Source organism: Orcinus orca, chromosome 12, assembly GCF_937001465.1.
Source record: "Orcinus orca chromosome 12, mOrcOrc1.1, whole genome shotgun sequence".
NCBI classification, from domain to species: Eukaryota; Metazoa; Chordata; class Mammalia; order Artiodactyla; family Delphinidae; genus Orcinus; species Orcinus orca.
In genome coordinates, this window is record NC_064570.1 from 39224177 (window position 1) to 39245613 (window position 21437).

At 38.8% G+C, this 21437-nt stretch overlaps 1 pseudogene; it reads right to left on the minus strand.

The window, feature by feature from the left end:
- Positions 1–769: 769 nt before the first annotated feature.
- LOC101289206 (TNF receptor-associated factor 1-like) lies at positions 770–8435 on the minus strand (annotated as a pseudogene).
- Between the last annotated feature and the right edge of the window lie 13002 nt (positions 8436–21437).

Genomic DNA, 21437 nt, shown 5'->3' on the forward strand with positions numbered 1-21437 from the left:
ATTTATTCCCTACCCTGACAACACTAAGGTTCCCAGTTTCCTGCATGTCTTTTTCGAAATGTTCTCAGTATAAATACGAAGTGTATTTATGAAACAAGTATATGGATATATATTATATGAAATAAATATAAAATATATGTGCATATTTTTTAATGAAAATGGTGCATATATTGTTCACGCTATTCTGAGCCCTGCATAGCCCCCTGGTTTTGCTTGTTCACCTCCAGGGCTGGGGAACTCGGTCCAGGCTGGGACAGATTGAATTCGCACTGGCACCCTGTCACTTCCACCCCCTGGTCCTGGTTCTGATCCCAAGCAGGACGAGAGCAAGCTCACTCTCCATGGCGGCCTGCAGAGGTCTTCCCATCCCTGGAGCTTCTTTCCCCACACCCTCCCCATCTTGGCCAGAGCCCATCTCAACATTCAGGGCCGGGGTGGCTCTCAGGACTCCAGTGCTGCATGGTCAGTGCAGGGGGGTCAGTCCTGCACCACCGGCTTAGGGACCCTGTGCCTTTGCAGGCCCAGTCCAAGGTCCTGCCACACTAAGCAGATGGCTAGCCACTGTCAATCTGTCCGCTCGGCTCACACCATGCCAGCCCTGGCCCATCACTGTGCCTTGGGATCTTGGGCACCAAGGGCAAGACCTCAGTCATCTTGCTGAACCCCCGTCTGAGAGGGGGCTCCCTCGGGACCCACGTGCAGCTTGCTCGGCCCCTCCTGCCCTAAGCATTCGTCTCCACGATGCACTTGAGGAACATGGTGTCGTCCTTCACGTAGGCATGCTTGGGCGACCGCAGCTTGTTGAAGGGAAAGAAGAGTGGGCAGCTGCTGGCCACATTGGTTTCACTCTGGAGCAGTACTTGGCAGTGTAGACAGCCGGGGAGAAGAGGCTGGCAGTCCTGCCGCAGGCTGACTCATGGCGCCGCCTGGTGGCACTGGTGACCTTCCGTAGGAAGGTGCCATTGTAGGAGGCCTCTTCCGTGAGGTGGGAGCTCTGCCCCAGCTTGCCCAGGGCCTGGTCTTTCTGGGCCAGGGTCTGCTGCAGCTCCACCAGCCTCCATTCCAAGCTCAGGATGTAGTCACGGTCCAGCCGGCTCTGGTGGACGGAGGCGGCCAGGGCCAGGTGGGAGGTCTCCACCTCCTTGTTGAGGACGGCGACAATGTTCTCAAACACGCACAGCTTCCCCTCCAGCTCAGTCAGGAGCTTCTCCTTCGTGAAGTGCTGCAGGGCCAGCTCCTCCTGGCTCTGGGAGCAGGGGACCCGGTAGCAGTCCACCTCTAGGTCCCCAGCCGCCTCCACAGGCCCCTGCAGCTGCAGGTCTGACAGATTCCGCTCCAGGGCCACGAGCCCAGAGCCCAGGCCAGAGCCCAGCTGGGTTTCACGAGCCCCAACAGGAGGTTCAGGTGTGTGGCCTGGGCGGTGACCTCATGCTCCTGCATGAACTTTGGGCTCCCCTTGAATGAGCAGCCAACTCCGGCAAAGGGGCACCCACTCCCGCCTCGGCCACCTCGGGCTGATCCTGCTTCTGAGACAGAAGGCTTCCTGGCCTCTTGGATGGGGAGTCGCCCCCTTTGCATTTGGGACAGATCCGATCCTCGCCATTCCTCACGTTCTCGGAAAGACAGACGGCGCAGCAGAGGGGCCTGGGCTCTGGTGGGTCCTGGCAGACAGTGGGGGGCACCCAAAGAGGAACTCGTTCTCATCGGGGGCCCCTGTTCAAGCTCCTCTGGGGAGGGGACCAGCCGCACGGAGTCTGTGCTGGGAGAAGAGGTGAGTTCTGGCCGGGCCACCCTCCCTGATGAGCAGGAATCTGATGATTTTACCTTCTAGCTGGCTTGTGTGGTTCAACGTCACAGCAGGGATGAGACAGGAATTACCCTTTGTGGTGACTGCCGGCTCTAGGAGTGGCCAGTCATTCTTTTGAGCAAGAGGGAGGAGGAGAGCAAGTCAGAGAGAAAAAGGAACCGTGTCACGGACTTTCAGGAGCCACAGTTAGAGTTTCCCCTGTCGGAGGACCTCAGGCTGACGCTGGCTTCCTCCACCTCCTGCCCGGGGTACAGGGGCAGAAAGACCCGCAGTGGGTGACTTGTCTATGTTCCCTGCAACCTCGGAGGAGCCTAGGATTCTCGGTGTGGGTGTTCACCGCCCCAGTGGAAATCCCCAGGGTTCTGGTCAGGTCCAAAAATGCAAGTTCCATGCATATTAGTTCTGCCCAGAGTATCTTAGGTAAAAGTCACTTTCGCACGGCGGGTCTCGGTTACCCCATCTTGGCGCTGCCGCCACCTCCCAGCAGCCCCGCGGGAGCTTCCGGTGGCACAAGGACCCTTGGTGGTATCTTTACATTTTATCTTAATTTTCTCTATGTCTACCGGGGCTGTATATTACTTCTCTAATACACTACTTATAATATAATAGAACTCAAGGAATGTTCAATAATGAATCAATAATATAGTGATCTCAATGGGCATATACAATGCTTATCTTTTGTATCCATCATTTTAAGCTGCGTTTAAAATCTTTATTTATATACTGTAAAGTTAAGTAAAATGAATTAGAGCCAGTGAAGATAATTATTAGAGCCAGTGAAGACAATGAATATAATTATTCACAGGGGAGAAATTCTTTGAAAATTGATCAGTTACTTCCAAATATATTGTCTTACTTTTGAAAAAAATGAAACTGAATTTGTTCTGTATTGTAAAGAAAGATGTCAAACCATCGGCCCGCTTAATCAAAGTGGACTGAATTTCATCAAACTATTTTCCGAGGCTTCCCTGGTGGCGCACTGGTTGAGAGTCCGCCTGCCGATGCAGGGGACGTGGGTTCGTGCCCCGGTCTGGGAAGATCCCACATGCCGCGGAGCGGCTGGGCCCGTGAGCCATGGCCGCTGAGCCTGTGCATCTGGAGCCTGTGCTCCGCAGCGGGTGAGGCCACAGCAGTGAGAGGCCCGCGTACCGAAAAAAAAAAAAAAAAAGAAAACTATTTTCCGACAAATGAAGTATTTATAATCATGGGCTTTTTTTGGACTAATTTTCTGTAAAGATTTTTTAATATATTATAGGTCACCCTTAACCTTTGATGAAACAACCGCCCCACTATGTAATATGATTTAGATGTATCATAAAAATTTCCCTATCCCTAGAATACCTGTTTCATTCAGTTCACTGAAGGCCCCAAATCCAATCTGAGATGTATTCCTTTGACTAAAGATTACTTTCATCTTTCAAAATGGAAATCTTTTGGAACATGACATAAGTTATCAAATAATCAACAAATTTACAGATCTACTCTATACAAATGCTTTGAAGATTAAATTTTTGGGGCTCTTTCCATGGATTTTCTGGTTATTGGGGTCTTAAGAAAGAAAAACTAAAGACCTTATTGAGTGAAAGGGATTGGGAAAGGGAAGACTGAAGACAGAAGAATTTTCTTATCCTACATATTTGCTCATAGCTGTCATTCTTTGTAACCCTACTGGCCAAGTACTGTATTGATGTAAGGTCCAGAGCATGTTGTTTAACCCTCAAAACCCTCTAAAACCAATAGATAGTTTTATTTAAGTTAACAAATATTTATTAAATCCCTACTGTGTGTCAGTAGGTGCACCTTTCCCAGGTGCTTGGGATACAGCAGTGAAGCAAACAGATAAAACTCCCTGCCCTATTTAAGCTTATCTTCTACCAGGAGAAGTTAAGTAATAAACAGTAATCATAATAAGTAAGCAAATTATATAGTTTTTTTTAGAGTGATGGTTACTATGGGAAAATAGAGCAGCTTAAGGGGAGGATTAAGAGTGCCAGAGGTGAGGCAGGTTGCAATTTTAAATGAGATGATCAAGGTAAGCCACATTGTGTCTGTAATACAACAATCCTCAAAGGTTTAAGGGTAAAGGTTGTTGGCCATGAGAATAGCTGAAGAAAAGACTATTCCTAGTGAAGTGAACCACCAGTTCCAAGGCACTAAGATGGGGACATGTTTGGCATGTTCAAGTAGAACAGAGAGGTTAGTGTGCTTGGAAATGAGAGAGCAAGAAGGAAAGGAGAGAAAGCAGTGAGGTCAGAGAGATACTGGGGTGAGGGATGAAAGAGGTGGCCTTGTAGGAGTTGGCTTTTACTCTGAGTGAGATGTGAAGCCGTTGGAAGGCATTAAGCAGAGGACTGACATGATTTGACTCATAGATGATTCTAACTCTGTATTAAGAAGAAACTGTAGGGAGGCAAAGTTAGTAGCAGGGAGTCCAGTTAGAAAACTATGGCAATAATCTAGGTGAAGATGTTGCGTTTGGGACTGGGGGAAGACCACAGGAAATAGGAAGAAATGATCAAATATATTTTGAAAGTAGAGCCAACAGGGTTGGCTGATGGATCAGATGTGGGATATGAGAGAAAGAGCAAGAAGAATGTTGACTCCAAAAATGTAGGCCTGGGATCATCATCAAGTGATAGGGGGAAGACTGCAGGTGAAGGAGCTGAAGGAGAGAAGACCAGAAGTTCCATTTTGGACATGTGAAGTTTGAGATCCCCATTAGCCACCCAAATGGAGGTTTTCAGTAGGCAATTTGGTGCGCAACTCTAAAGTTCAGAAGAGAGGTCTGGGCTAAAGACATAAACTTGGGAGACTTATGGCGTATACATAGAGTTTAAATCCACAAGACTGGTTGAGATCACTAAGGGAGGGAATGCATATGGAGAAGAAGAAAAAGAACTAAACTCTGTGGCACTTCAACATTGAAAGTTCAGGCAGAAAAGGGCAAACCAGCAAGAGGAGACCAAGAAGCAGCAACCAGTGGCATGGGAGGAAAACCAGGAGAGCGTGGTGTCCTCCAAGCCAAGAGAAAAAAGTGTATCGAGAAGGAAGGAGGTCTTAACTCTGCCAAATGCAGCTGACATGTTAAGTAAAATGTGTCCTGAGAACTGACCATACATGCATTTAGCAGCATGAATGTTACTGGTGACCAGAGCAAGGATGGATGGCATGATGGGGGCAAAATCTTGATGGGAAGGAGTTTAGGAGGTAGAAACAGACAGTGAGCAACAACAACTATTCCAAAGAAGCAGATACAAGTATTACATCTGTTTTACCAATGCTCCAAGAGGGTTTGTACTTGCCCAAGTGCACATACCAGTATCCAGTACAGCTGGGACCTAAAAGCAGATTTGCTTGAATTCAGAATCTATCCTATACAGTCTGGGATCTGCCCTGTTCACAGATACAATAATTTAGTGAATGGAGAAACATGAACTAAAAATAACCATTGATCTCTCGTCTTCTGTGTTTTTCTACCAAAAATTCAGACTAGTGTTCTTACGGTCTTCCACAGCATAAAATCCCCTCTCATTTTCTAGTTCCTTCCTCTGTGTGGTCTTGTTGTTACCTCACTTGTGTAAGCATTATCCTCACTCATCTGACACTCTTCTCTTAAAAAAACAAAAAAACACTTCTCTTGTTTACCTTTATGTCCAATTATCACATTCAACTCTTTCCAGATGTCTGAATCTATATGTTATTTCCCATTTACCTAGGAATCAATGTCCTTCAGTCCATTTCATCTCCCAGTAGTTTCTGTCTGTAAGATATATAATAAATCCACTACTGATTCTGACTGAGAGGTTAACATGCCTCATAGAGTCAGAAAATAGAGTGAAGAATCTTTGTGTTCATGTATTGGTATATGGTTGAGGGTGGAGGAAGTGACAGACAAGGAACAAACAAAGCTGGAGATAAAACTCCAGAGTAACCTAAATTTCTAGTAACATCCCTAGCAGTGTTGGCAGAAAATGAATCCAAGGGTGGAAAAAAGCAATATGGTCCATAGCATGACAAAGAGAGGAATTGGAAAATAGAGTTTCATACCAAAAAGCTGGCAGAACACACGAAGTGGGGGAGGGAGGGAGTCATAACCATAGACTTGGGCCAGTCAGATGGCAGGGAAGATAGTGAGAATGAGCCCAGGAGCACAGATGACTTGGCATGAAGTGCCCTGCTTTTGCTTCTCTCCTCATGGCCCGTCTTCAAGTGCCTTATTTGTTCTACTAAGTATTACCAAAACTCCTCCTTACACTGGAAATATTCATAGTCATAGTGACAAGCTCAGTATAAACAGAACCTCTATTCTACAATGCACTCTGTTCTGGGTCACTGGAAACACTGATTTCTTCACAGGTGCTACTAACCTTTATTAATATGACAGTCCTAGTCATGATATACATCTTTGCAACAAGCTGGTCTGTTCATGATGGATTTATATGTTTTTTCAGCCTGTTTTTGTGTACACTGATCTTTTCTATGTGTATTGCCAGCCTTATCTCAATGAAAGCCCATGACTCACGATCTGTGTCTCTGAGTCATGCTCTGAAGTTAGGTGAGTTAGCCTTAATTTGGTTCTTTCCACTTATCAGTGTACGCCTTGTGTCCCGGAGAACTTTGTTTTGTTTTCCTTCCTAGCACTTGGAACTCCCTCAATTGGTAGTTGATAACTTCCACAAGTATGCATTTTACATGAAGGAGTGAAAGTTGGCTCAATGACAGGCAAGAAGAATAAAGCAAATTGGCACTGAATAGAAACTGTGTTGTGAAAGACATTAATATTGAGGAAAGCAGAGATTTTGTAGATAAAGTTTCTTGTTTGCTTCATTGTAAACCAATTGACTTCACTCTCTAACTGTAGGTCACAAAGGAAGATGACAACCCTGGAGAACTTGATAGATATGGGAGGGGGAGATGAGAGGGAGACGTCTTGTCCATTCATGTATCCGAGATTAAATTATTGTACCAGAAAGGGAAGAGTGGATTAAATAAGAGAGTAACATGCAAGCACCAAGTATTTCTATCATAGCCTGATGCCCCAGAAGAAAAATAGTCTGAACTTGTGACTTCATTTTATATCCTGACATTGTCTGTTATTTAAAAAGCCTTATGAACTAATAGCATCTGAGAACCTGAGAAATGTGCCTGCAACTGAACTATCTGGTCAGGAAACACATAGACAATGGTCTGAGTAATTCATTTATATGTTAGAACAGATAGGAGAACTTATTTAACTGTCAAAGTGTTTAGAAGGAGAATCTTGAAAGTGTACCTAACATTTTTCTTTTCTTTTTTGCTCTACTATTTAAACTTCACGAATTTACTGTGGTCATTTGTTCAGCAAAGAAAGCTTAATTTTTTGCTAATTTTTCACATGGATTTTCAGACTTTTAAGTAAAGAATTCTTTACATCCTAGGAATTTTGCAGACTCATTCATAATAGTTTTAAACATGTTTAACACTTTATTACTCATTCTCAATGGGTAATACAAAATTAATTTTTATTTGATGTTGTAACATATTATGTTTCTTTTCCAAAAAACTCATCTACTTTTGGTCTATAACAAGATATTAATAAAATGAGAAGGCCAAGTGTTATTTAGCATCCAGGATAAAGCCAGTCTGTGGTTCCACACTTTTTATATATTACAGACATGACTAATTCAGAAGTAGATTGTTCTTGAATAGGCATATATTATGTTCCCTTTTAACAAAAATAGATCTTTGTTCCTTCTTCCCTTTACTTTTCCTCTGAAAAATATTCATGGAGTCTCAGCTATTGTCCAGGCGCTGTGATAGATGTCATAGATAGAGCTGTAAACAAGCAAAACAGACATATTTCTTGCTCTCACGGACCTTACATCTAGGGAGATGGCCAGTTACTGAAGAAATCCTTATACAGTCCCAGTGGTCAGCACTATATAGACAAGTGTAAGGAAATATATATTAATCTGTGCATCATGCTTCCCTGGGGAAAGGAACTAAAGTACAAGAAGCATTAAGCTAGATGTAAGGGAGCAGATTTGGGAGGCAGGTACATTCCAGGCTGGAGCTTGGTACAGTGGTCAGGATTGGATCATGAGCAAGCATGATTTTTCAATCTTTCCCCTGAACCCAAACCTGGAGATGCCACAAAGGTAGAAAAGAATTTTGAGGGATCCCAGAATCTACATCAAAGACTGTGAAAAGTTCTTGGAGACCAGAAGGTGGGTCAGGTCCCACAGAACCTAGAGAAAATCTTTCTAGTTCTATACTTTCCTCTCTTCACCTTTTACTGGCCGGCTCAGTGCCTCCTCTGCCCTACTGGGTTCATGGGAGTGGACAGAAAACCTAAGTTCCAGTCAAGCACCTGCAACAGGTTGTAGTTCATCTGGACACCACTGGCCCCAAGTTAGGGAGGAAGAATAGACTTCTGCCTAGTGCAGAAGGACTGAGTGGCTTTCCATCACCAAGCCCCTACTGGGTAAGTACAAGGAGAGACAGCCCCCAGAAAAAAGCAGTGTTTGGCACAGGTTGAGGGTGGGCAGGTTACAAAATGCAATACCAGACGCTCTTCTCCTTTTGTGGTCACCCTCCAGCACACATTATCTTTACCAAGAGGTGTATCAGCTCGGATCTGAGTTGTCATCTCTCCCTTCAGGTACACATGACCAGCAAGAAAGATGGCAGTTCCACTAATATGAGCACAAAGGAAAAAATAAACAGACATCTGAGGGGTACAAGTGCAAGCTCTATGAAAGAGTCCACCTATCCACGAGAAAGCAAAATTACTGGACCAGATTAAAATACACAAAATATCCCTATCAAGATTAAAGAGAATATTTTAAACGTCAAACAGTTTAAAAGATTTCACTAGAGCTATTAAGCAGGAAAAAATTAATATTGAAATAAAGGACTTAATTTCTTAGGGAGATTGAGAAAAAATACCAAAAATTATTTCTGAGAAGTTTGCAAGTGATTCTTTTTATTAATGAGACTCTTAAACAAAAAGAAAGAGATTTTTTCCGATTTGATCATTGACTACATATTAAAAAGTTCCTCAAGCCTTTCTTTAGGACTCATTCTTTAGCAGAAAGAAAACAAACAGATGATTCTCAGCAAAAGAAAATTGTTTTTTCATAAATAACACAAATAATGTATAAATATATACTTACTAAATTAAGTTCAACACAGAAGTATGTAGAGGAAAAAGTGAAAGTCTCTCTTCAACATCACTCTCAACAGTTTGCTTTTCTTTTTCTAACATAAATAGGATAATACCGTGTTATTCTGTAACTTGCTTTTATCGTGTAAAATATATTTTTAATATATATAATATATATGTATTTCCATGTCAGTACTTATAACTCATCTCTTCTTTTTTAAATTATTTGTCTTGATTTTCTACTTGATTTTAAAAGTGATTATATATGTTCACTATAAAAAATCAAACAACACACAAATGTATATAAAGCAAAGTCAAAATTCCCTTTCACCTATCAACCCCTTATCCTTTTATCCATTTACATACACACATGAAAAATAATATGAATTTATATATATTATATTATTATTTGTTTGTTTGTTTCCAGTGCTGTGAATTCAAACACTGAAAAGAGAAAAATATGCTTCCACTCAGATGCGTAATGAGAAAAGAATACATTCGTTTCCATTCCACACCAGTACATACATGTAAGCTCTTCTGTTACAGTTTGGCTATGAATGGAACCAGGCTCTATATATGACTGCCACAGTTTATTTGCTCACTTGATAATATTTCTTGGCAACCATCTCTGGTTAGCATATGGAACTAAATTATTGTATTGATGAATGAGAATTCTAGGTTTTACCATTCCAGCCCAGATAGCATCTAGGTCTTTTAACAGAACTATTTGGAATGCTATTAGATTGAACCTAATTCTAAAGATAAAACCACATGTTTGCTATAACGATGTTTCTGTATAAAAAGGGATAATACACAAACATCTGTCTGGAACAAGCAGTAGCAAACTATATACAGTATTTGAATTCTCCTTTCATTAAGCTTATGGAGCTTAGTAATATCACAGATGCATTCCATCCTCCAGGCAGCTCTTGGCCTTTCCAAAATTGTACTTGAAAAACTGGAATGAATTATGATGAAATATCAAGTAATTATCAGTCTAAATAATTTTCTACAAAAAATTGGAAAGGCATATTTAGGGGAATTTTACAAACACAAAGGAAACAGATAGGGTAAGTTTTTAATTTTAGTAATCACTGCAGTTCAGAAGTAGTCTTCTCCTTTCTTCTTATTGTTTTCAGTGAAATAGTCCTGCTTTTCTTTTATAGGCTATATCTCTGGTTTTGCTTAACTAGGTTAATAATAACTTACTGGTTTGTAGTAAAAAAAAATTACTATTTTTCTAAAATTTTTACTATTAAACTCATGAAATTTTATAGAGTCACTGGAAAAATCTAGAGATATAAAATTATTTCCCTTTGGTTCTTCAAACACAGGTCTGTATTCTTCTTTTTAATATTGGGCATTAGACAAATTAACATTTTTATTAGACTTATTAAACTCATTTTAAAAAATCAAAAATTTTACAGAGAATCTCTTTCAATTACTATTTTTCTTCAGTTACTTTATATTTGAAGCTATGAGAACAAAGAGAAAAAAATGAAATGAAATATAAAATACGAAGACAGAGAAATAAAGAGTTTCATATGCAGTTCAGTGTGAATAGTAACCAGTAAAAGACAAGAAATATTGCTTCCAACTTACAGATGATTAAATAAACAATAGTTAAGTTAATCAAAGCTTCATGTTGCCATTATTCAAAACAAAATAATTATCCCTCCCTCTTGGTTCCAACTGGTTATTTTTGTGTAGTTTCTGCTGCTAAATCTGGATTCTTGTGGAGAAGGAATATCTTATTCCCTTTAGTCTCCCCACAGTAAGACACACTAACACCTTGTTAGTGCTCAACACAGTACTTGAATTAATAAAGCAGGACATTTGTAGTTTTTTTCTGAACATTATCTTCAAGTTGGGACAACAAAATGAACACAATTTTATTTTGCAATGTTTCTCCTTGGGGTAGTAAAAACATGTGTGATTCCTCTAATCTTTTCTGCATATCATGTCCAAGTTGACATAAATTCATTCTCATCCTGCCATTGGAGACACCAATGATGTCTCTGTTTTAGGATCTAAAAAAAAAAACCAAAAATACAAAAAAACCCTGACAGTCGAACTCTAACTTGACTCCTTTATGTCAAGTGTCAAGCTTGCCTTTGGAATATTGTATAGCTATAGTAATAACCTACAAAAAACTCACTTTACATTTTATAAGACTTTATGGTATAAAGCATTTTCATGTATATTATTTTATTTAATCTTCATAACAACATTGTAGCATCATTGCTGTTAAACTATATGAAAATCTTGGAAATAAGGTAGAAGGATGATTACATGTGCTTTCATCTTGGAAATAAGGTAGAAGGATGATTACATGTGCTTTCAATGTCACACTGGAGCATTGTTTAATAGAGTCACCTAAGACTTATTGAAATCTCTAGAGCAATGAACTTTTCTTTCACATACTCTTTATTATCAATCAGAGTCCAAACTCTATAATGTTACATTTTACCTTGGATTTTGTCTGCTAGAGATGCAAATAATTTATGTCTGGTTGAAATTATAACCAAAGGATATGGTTTTATTGCTCTTTAAGATGTTATCCAAGTTTGTATTTAACCGAGAAATCCAACATTTTTTATTCAGTGCATAGCAATGCTCAGTTCCTCAAATGCCTTTTGTAGCAGTTGACCATCCTGCTTCCTTAATTGAGGAAATAAATAAATCTTTGACACATATTTACTCTTTATTTGTATAATACCCATGTTCTTGAAAAAGTATTCTTTGATATCATCACACTCATTCTCAATTAGCTTCCTTTATATCAATCATGAAGAAAGAAACACAGTGGAGCTATTTTATGCAAAAGTGAAATAGGGACACATTAGAATGGTCCAGCTATAATGATCACTTGAATCAATTTGTCCAAATTATTAATTCTTAGAAGACAGCTATTCATAGGTCACAACGTTCTATAAAAACCAAAAATGAAACTATCCAGCATTTGCCTATGGGAAACACACAACCAGTACCAGACTCTACTAAAATGAAAGTTGAGGGTGGAGTCAGGGAGACATGAATAATGCCAACCATACAGAGCTGTCATTTCATTTTTCTCATACAAATTTAAAATGAAACACATGTGATGTGTGGGTACTTCAAGATAAAGGCGAAGGAATGACTAAGCATTTATGAAACAGAGACATAAACAAATTGTCATCAAATTAAAAGCAAAAGCCAGTTCTGGTGTGAACAAGGTCACTTCAAGAAGTACCTTTATTCTGTTTTTAGCTGTTGTCTTTTATGCTAACTAGAGAAGTTTGTGTGTGTGTGTGTGTGTGTTTTATTTTTAAGACCCCATAAATTTCTTTTTATCAGTGAGGAAAACCAATCTAAGAAAGCCTTCAGCAGAGTCCCCCTGCATCTCTTTGGCCAGAACTGGATTATATGTTCATTCCTAAAACAATATCTGTGATGGATTATCTTCTATCAATTGTGATTCAGCATTTGGAGCTGGAGCTTGGAGCCACCACTCCTCAAGGATAGGACTATGCAAAAGGAAGTAGATATCTAAACAAAATTAGAGTTTGACTTGAAAGGAGAAAAAAAGAGAATGGCTGTTGAGTAGGCATCCAATGGCCTCACCTTAAGATAGCCTTTTTTCTTTTTATTTCAGCTGTCCAGCCACTGCTAAGTCACTCAAGGCTGGATCCTTCATCGAAGCTTAGATAATATGAGCTCCTCTCTAGGATCTTTGAACTCAGAACCAGAGAATGAAATTGCTTGATATTATAGTGTCCATAAAAAAAAATCCAACTGGGAAGGTGAAGAGGGGGAGTCTTGGCAACAACTCATCGGTGGTTGTCCCTCAAGTCCTCATGCAACTCTCCCCTTCCCATGGTTCAACAATATGACAATAAATGCTTCTTTGTCAAAGCTAGTTTGCCTGAGGCTAATGCCACTTGAACTCAAAGAGGTCTTGAGTAACAAAGCAGTGCCTCTGGTGATCTTCTCTGCTCCTTTGTAGTACCCATTTCCCCTCTTCACTTAAAACAGTACCCTGTGATGAGAGTTGATTTTCTCACTCCACTCTCAGCTCTGGGGGTGGGCCCTGATTGTTCCTAGCTAATCAGTACTTCTCATTCCTTTGGCCATATTTAAGATTGGCTCAGAGAGAAGCCTATGACTCTTAGCTAATGTGAGTCAGACTCAGGACTTCTGTTCAACTTTGGGAGCAGAAAGATTTCCAGGGTCATGACTTGACCTCTGATCAAGCCAGCCCTAAGCCAGCTCCACTGTCTTGGTTTGAATCTCAGTCCTTCACTGTGCTTCAGTTTCTGCATCTCTAAAATGGAGATATGCTACTATCTTCAAAGAGTCTTTGTGAGTATTAATGAATTAATTCATGCAAAACAATTAGACCAGTGCCTGACACATACTCAGTGTTCAATAAATGCTACCTATGACTATCATTAATCTCTAGATCGTCAGTGATTGAGTGAATAAATATTCTTTTTCACTTGAGCCAGTTTGTGTTGGAATTTCTGTCTCATGTAACAAAAAATCCTTAACTGTATAGATCACATAGAGAAGATGGAGGGCTATTCTCTTTTCTCCCATCTAAGGCTGTATGCATATGTCCTCCACATATGCTACCCAGAGGAAGAGCATGGCTCACTAAGAAAGAGGCAGAATACATCCACATGTAATTAATCCATCATGTCTTTCTACATGGAGCTGTAATCTCTCTGCTAGTAACTGTGCCAGAGCTGTGTGCAGCATACTGGACAGAAGTGCCTGGAGGCCCTGTTAAAATACAAGTTACTGGGACCTACCCTTTGGGGTTTTGAATCAGCAGATCTGGGAGGGTGTCCATGAATTTGCACTTTTAACAAGTTCCCAGGTGATGCTGATGCTGCTGGTCCCCATCTACGCTTTAAGAACCACTGTTCTAAACCGTGGAATCATACCTGGAGAGTATGAGAGGGGCGTAAAGGTGCCTATCTCTTCTGGCATTCTGAGTAAACCATAGAGTAGCTTCCTGAAGATGAATGATTGTCTAAACTAGTAGCCCTACTTCTATCATGTATTAGATTTGCTCTGTTAGCATTTGGTTAAACCATCTTTATTGGTTCTTCCTATTCCTTTATGTCTCCCCTAAAGCAAATATAAAATCAGTAAGACAAGTGTAACTGCTCTTATAGTCTACTGAGTGAGTAGAGGTCATGAAAGCTATTAAGATAGAGCAAGAAAATGATTGGTTAGAATAAATTATATGCTTGGATGCAGATGTCCCATAACAAAGCCAAAATCAATCTCTGTATATATACTAAAAGAAGAAAGCTATTAACTGTGTTGAATTAAGATTTATTTTCTGGCCCTTGCAAGTGATATTTATTTCCTGGCCAATTACTACAGAAGTATTATTTGCTAAAGTTATACAAACTATTGGGATATTTTAAGGGAGTGCTAGTGAGAGAAAGTTCTTAAAAACTCATAAAAATGAGTAGCAGCTCACAAATCATAAAAAATGTACATAGAGTGTCTCAAACAGATTAATTTGAGATACTTTTCTTACTGAAATATCCTCATATTTTCTAATACTCCCTTTAAGACATATGAATTGAAACTCTTTTGACCCATCGCAAAACTTTCAAAATAGCCAAAGGTGTCAGTTCATACAGATCACACTAAATTAATAAACATCTTCTAATAGTCTTCTTCCAGAACTTTTAAGTAGGAATTATTTTCAGTTTTACTTATTTATTTTTGAATTGCTAGAATACAAGTAACCACTGAAATCAAACCAATGTCTCTATTATCTTCTTTATTTGTTTTTGGTAATCTTAAGACTTTAAAATGTCCAGACAAATTATTTTTAACTGAGTTTAAAGAAAAAGAAAGAAAGGAAAGGAAAAAATTTTTTCCATGCTAAAACCTCAGGAGCCATGCTTTATCCCCACAGAAAATGTTAATGGCTTAGTAAAGTTACCCCAAATTTATGGGTTCATTTAAATATGGAATAAGGTTAAATATAGTGGTACAAAAACACCACTAGACAAATAACAGAAAATGTATCTTGATGTTATGACCAATATTTATTCACTCAGATTGAGAGCTGCATAAAAGCAAAGTAGAACCTTAAGGAGAAATTTGAATGATTAGGAAAATGGAAAACTAGATGTTGGCATTTTCCCATAATTCTCATTGCCCTGTATTGGTTTCTTCTATTCCTATGTAGAAGGGAGAATATTGCACTCTATAAAGTTTCTTTTTCTTACTGAAACCAAAATAAAATTTCAAGCTATATGACAAAGGAATTCAGGGTTTGAGGGAGAGTTGGTTTGTTTTGGTTCATTCCTTCTATACACGTATTGCAAAAAAATTTTTAACCTAAGTGATGTTTTGAAATATTACCTACTTGTAGACTATCTAAAATAAAAATCAATAGCTTTTTCATATTCCTGTAAAAAACCTGTTAGAAAACTTAAATGAAATGAAAATAGATCTATTGACAGTAATTTCAAATCAATGTCACACACAACAAAGGAAAAGGTGAGGTTGAAGGTGGGGAAGGATCTAGAAAATGCAGGACTTTTCTTTAGGCATGTAGAAGCCATGCTAGGTCCTAAGTGGGGCATGACATGGTTTGTATTTTGAAAAGCCCCATCTTGGCTGTTGTATAGAGAATAATTTATAGGAGCAAAAGTGGATGGCAAGCCAGCTGTAGTCTAGGAGTAGCGATGGAAATTGGATGTATGTTGGTAAAGTGCTTAGCACAGATTCTTGTGCAGAGTAAGCACTAATTAAAATTATTAATCAAAATAACCTCATATTTCTATGTTTTATCATTTTCCTCTGAATCGCGTCTCTCCTACAATGTGAAATCCAGATATAAAAGTATATTTAAGATTTTCTGTTATTCAAGTTCTCTTTATTTTTCTCAATTCCCCCCAAAAGTCCTCTATTCCATGACTTGGCTATTAAGCAGAGAAAGTAGAAGCAATCATGCAATAAATCCTTCAGCTTTCAAACGCCAAACCTTCAAATTTGCCCTAAATCTGCATTGAGTCTTTCCTCCTGGTACTTGCTTAAGAGGCATTTCTTCTCCCCAAGGCTAATCATTACCTCAACTCTAGATGTTAGCCCATTCAGCCGTCTTTCTTTAGATGATCACTTCTCTCTCTGGTATCTTTTTTATTTACTGACTCCTTCTCACAGCACTTAAATGTCTTCTGCTTCTCCCATTTGCAAAGAATTCCCAGCTCTTTCCTCTCTTCACTTCAAGATTTCTGAAGTTTCAAATGTTGTGGTCTCCATTTCCTTACACTTGGGGTCTCCATTTCCTTACCCCCCCTCTTTCTTCAACCTCATAGAATTAGATTTTTCCCTCCATTTCTTCACAGGAACATTTTTGCTACTAGAGAAAATGGGTACTTTTCAGTGCTTCTTTCGTTTACCTTCCTGGAAGCCTCTAGCACTGTGGAGCAATCTTCTGTTCTTGAAATGCTCTTTTATTGAATTCTATGAAATTGCTCTTTTCATTTCCTCAGGAGAATTCTGCCTGGTCCCACAGACTATGTTAGGTCCCCTGTTATATGCTTCTGGAAGAGGATTTAACATGGAAGTTTTAGCCGAATCCCTAAAAATATATCAAAGTGAGGTGCCAAGCCAAGATGGAAACTTTTAGAAAAAAAAATATCAATATCTGTTTTGTGACTCTTCAGGCTCTCACTCATATTAAGAGAAAGAATTTTTGAAGATGACTTCTTGGGAATAGCTGGGCAGTGAGACCAGTGTCCATCAATGGGGAAGGTCTCTTCATCAATCTCAAACCTAGTGTGAGAGGCTTCAAGGAGACCTTTTAAATGACTCACTATTTGTCGCCTACAGTTAAGGAGGCATAGAAGACTGGTGTCTTACATGCTGTCTAGAAAGTACAAAGGGGATAAGAGATGGTCTATATGCTAAGAGATGAGATGAAGGAGAAGAGGCTGCTTTGGTGGCAGCCTGCACTCCCAGAATCTATAAAGGCAAAACCTGTGTAAAGGTCCTCAATATCAGCTGTGAGACATGCACAACAGAAAATAGATGTGGAGCTGACTTAGGTCTTGCCTCACAAGGTCATCTAGAGGCAGGGGTCGGATAGAAGGCCTCAGCGCAGAGAAGCTAAAGGAATCCTGACATACTTAGGGTATGAGGAAGGTGTATGCAACCTGCAAGAGGAGAATATATCATCTCATGCAAGGAAAGCACCAGTGAGAGACCCTACTAAGAGCACACAAAAACATCCTCTATGGAATCAGCTTTAGAGATGGGCCAGACCCAGAAACCAAGAAGTCAGGTTAGGATAGTCTCAGTCAAATAAGAATTTTTCTGTTCCGCTGCCCTCTCCTTCCTTCCTCAGAAGAGTCAGAAGCAAGAATGAGTAAAAGAGTAAGGAGTTGAATGACAAAGAGAAAAGAAAACAAAGAGGCTTCTCCCCCTGCAGAGATTCTAAAGGGGGGAGGGGAATAGCTTGTACATTGAATGGACTTGGAAACTTTGATTATTACGAGGGACAAACACTCTGATTTGGAAAGTATTTGCAATTTAAAGTGACCATAAGGGCTTCTCTGGTGGCACAGTGGTTGAGAGTCCGCCTGCCAATGCAGGAGTCATGGGTTCGCTCCCTGGTCTGGGAAGATCCCACATGCTGCAGAGCAATTGAGCCCGTGCGCCACAACTGCTGAACCTGCTCTTTAGAGCCCACGGGCTGCAACTACTGAGCCCGCGTGCCACACCTGCTGAGGTCCACGCTCCCAGAACCCATGCTCTACAACAAGAGAAGCCACCGCAATGAGAAGCCTGCGCACCACAGCGAAGAGTGGCCCCCGCTCACCGCAGCTAGAGAGGGCCTGCACGCAGCAGCAAAGACCCAATGCAGCCAAAAATAAATAAATTAATTAATTAAATGAAAAATAAATAAATAAATAAAGTGACCATAAGAGAAAAATGACACTACCAGTGTTTTCATATGAACAGGAGAAGATCACTTTCCACCACATTAAAGGGGTAATAGGAGACAACCTAAAGGTACATTGTCTGTACATGCATTTGTCCTGTGTGCTCAATGTGCCAATTGCACTCCTAGAAACCTGGCACACAAGTTCAGCTTTGTAAATTTCATCACCATTATAAGTATTTATTTGATGTCTGCTTATCTCATGAGAGCTGTCTTGTAGCTCTATCCCTTGACCTAAGCATTCAGCGCATCATTCCTACATTAGTCTTCTAATTTCATACTATTTTCTGGACACGTCATGTCCCATATCTTCTCTCAAATTTTGCTCCTGCTATTGTTCCCATACTGATATCTCTACCTCTTCAAGTCAAGAAGCTAAAAAATATAAATGTTACTTAGCTTTAAGTCTCTCTTAATCCTTCTTAACCCTTCTTTCTCCATGACTTGTTTCTTACAGCTCCATGCCTTGGTGGCCATTACCTTCTCTGAACTACTCTATATTCTCATTTTCACATTTCACATTTTCATGTGTTGATTTATCTTCCCAACAATATTATAAGGTCTTTTTGAATACAGATCAACTATTATATTATTTTCACAATCTATTGCAGTTAAAAATATTATTTATTTCCTCAAAAAAATATTTTTAGAGTCTACTTTGGGCCAGGCTGTGTGGATTAATAAATATTTATGGACTTTGAAATGATGTCTGTATGACATCTTGTACATAAGGTAGAATCAGTCAATTGTTTTTCAAATGTGTGTTTTATTTTAAGAGTCACATTTAGTTTAATTTAATTTTGTTTTATTTTATTTTATTCCTGTGGAAAAGAAGCCCAAATAACATTGTGCTGCATTTAAATTCTGCAGACTTGATTGTTCAGTAGTTTCGCAGCTTCTGTATATTGATTGTACATTTTTCAGACTGTTGTTAGAAAACAATGTTCATTATTTGGAAAATACCTGAAGCAAATTTTTTCTCTTCCCTTTCTAGACCCATTTCTTCATGATTTCTTCCTCTATTTTTAATTCTCTTGCTGTTCTTTATCTTAGTTAAAAGATTGTTATTTATAACCAACAACAGAAGTTTAAAATAAATAACATCAACAATAAATGTATACAAAAGAATGGTTTGAAGAAAATCTGCTAAAATGTTAACAGTAGTTGTGTGGATATAAATGGCAACTCTGAGCATTTTGGGGTATTTTCCTTCTTGTTTGTTTATTTTATTTATTTATTTATTTTTATTTTGGCTGTGTTGGGTCTTCGTTGCTGTGCGCGGGATTTCTCTAGTTGTGGTGAGCAGGCGTTACTCTTCGTCGCAGTGCACAGGCTTCTTATTGTGGTGAGTTCTCTTGATGCAGAGCGTGGGCTCTAGGTGAGCTGGCTTCAGTAGTTGTGGCGCATGGGCTTAGTTGCTCCATAGCATGTGGGATCTTCCTGGACCAGGGATTGAACCTGTGTCCCCTGCACTGGCAGGCTGATTCTTAACCACTGTGCCACCAGGGAAGACCTGTTTGTTTATTTTTGATAAACATTCCTTAATGAGCATGTATTCATGTAAAATAAAGATAATCTTTAGGGGTTAATTTTGTAAAATGTATCCTGTCTCCTTTCCTTTTATTGTATTCTAAATCTAAATATATCCCAGGCTTCCTTTTATTTTACTGTTATTGTATATGCACATAAGTATAAAGGGAACTGGGAAACATTACTTTAGGGACATAGCTAACTGTATTCTTGGTATTTAAAAAGATTTTTCATGAAACTCTCCAGTAATGTTTTATCCCTTTGAAGAGCAAAACACTGAGCTAAGCCAAACTGTTTTTTAATCAAGCATGTTTAAGAGACAACCTGCTCACAGTGCTAACATCAAAAATGAATATTTCAGTTGCTTAAATTAATGCATTTAAAAATCCTTTTGGACATCTCAAAAGGTATTTCTACCAGTGACAATACAAAACTACTTTATCTGGGCCATGTTTATAGTTGTTTATTAAGTGTGGTGCACTGTATTATGCTTTCATCTCCATTTCAGAATCCAAATAAACATTAAATTCTACATACTGTTAAATTAAAAGAACATAAAGCTAGCTGTGTTTCTTGAGAAAATCACAAAGTATTAACATAACATGAGTGATTACTATCTGATGCTCCTTTCCAATGTATTATTAAGTTACATTATTTTAATTGACTTTCAAAGTTTTCTTAGTAAAACTTGTAAAAGCTAGTTTTAGGATAACCACAATTTTTGTTATTTCTCTTACCTCTGAACCATATTTCTTCCTCTCTTTTTGTTTTGCTTTGTTTTTCTCTTTTCTGTTTTTTTTTTTTTTTTTTTTTTTTTTTTTGTCTGTGCTAAATTTCTATGTCTTTGAAGTCACTACCTGCTTTGAAGTTTAGCCTGGGAAAGCATTTTGTTTTGTAAGCCAAGAAATAATCTGAGAGAGATAATCATAATTATATGTGATAGTGTGAAGGATTTTTCATTCTACCATAAATACTTCATGCATGTAAATCTTACCACTCACAGTTTTTTTTTGTTCTTTTTATCCCAGTATGAAGTATATACTACAATGCCTGCCTCCTTTCTCTCATGAAATTCTTCCCAGTGAGGAGAAAAGCATGCAATATATTGAAATTCTAAACACACACTAGAATTAAGAGCTGAAAAGCAAAGTTATAGAAGTTAAAACAAGTTGGGCTAACAAAACTGCAATGAAAACTATAAAGAAGTATTAATGAAATTGTTTAAAAGCATTCCTTGAAACATTCAAGAAGTTTCATTTTCACTAATTACAGTAAAAGAGTAAAAAGATTATTAGTACAAGAGATGATCTTTAAAATTTTTAGTTTTCACTGTTTCCTATAATGATCTAAATAATAATAATAGTAAGTCTAATGTACTAAAATGTTTAACTGCCTTACACTAATACAAGTTATCTATGTATTTTAACATTCATTAATTCAACAAAATCTCCCAAATGCCTACTATATTTGAGGTAAGTGAGCTAAGCATTGGGGATACAGTAATGAACAAGATGCAGTCCCTACACTTAGTGAAGATTCAGAAAGACAAGGAAACAGGTAATTTCAATATAATATAGTAAATGTTATGATGGTATTAAAGTTACATAAAAATAGAATCTATCCTAGTTTTAAAGTTTTGAGCAAAGTTTCCAGGAGAAAGTGAAAATCAAGTTAAGACCACCTCTCTGTGAAAAAAGCATTTACTTAGCAGTGAGCAATAACCATATATGGAGACAATAATTATTTAGTCAACAAACAGGTGAAATACTTAAAAGTAATATATCCTTTATGGTAAGAAAAAAGAGAAGACTAGGAAAAAGATGACATAAAGAGAGAATTAAAAAACAAAGATGAAGAAGAAAGTAAGTATTTAAAATTGGGTGGTTAGGACTTCCCTGGTGGTGCAGTGGTTAAGAATCTACATTCCAATGCAGGGGACATGGGTACGATCCCTGGTCTGGGAAGATCCCACATGCCACGGAGCAACTAAGCCC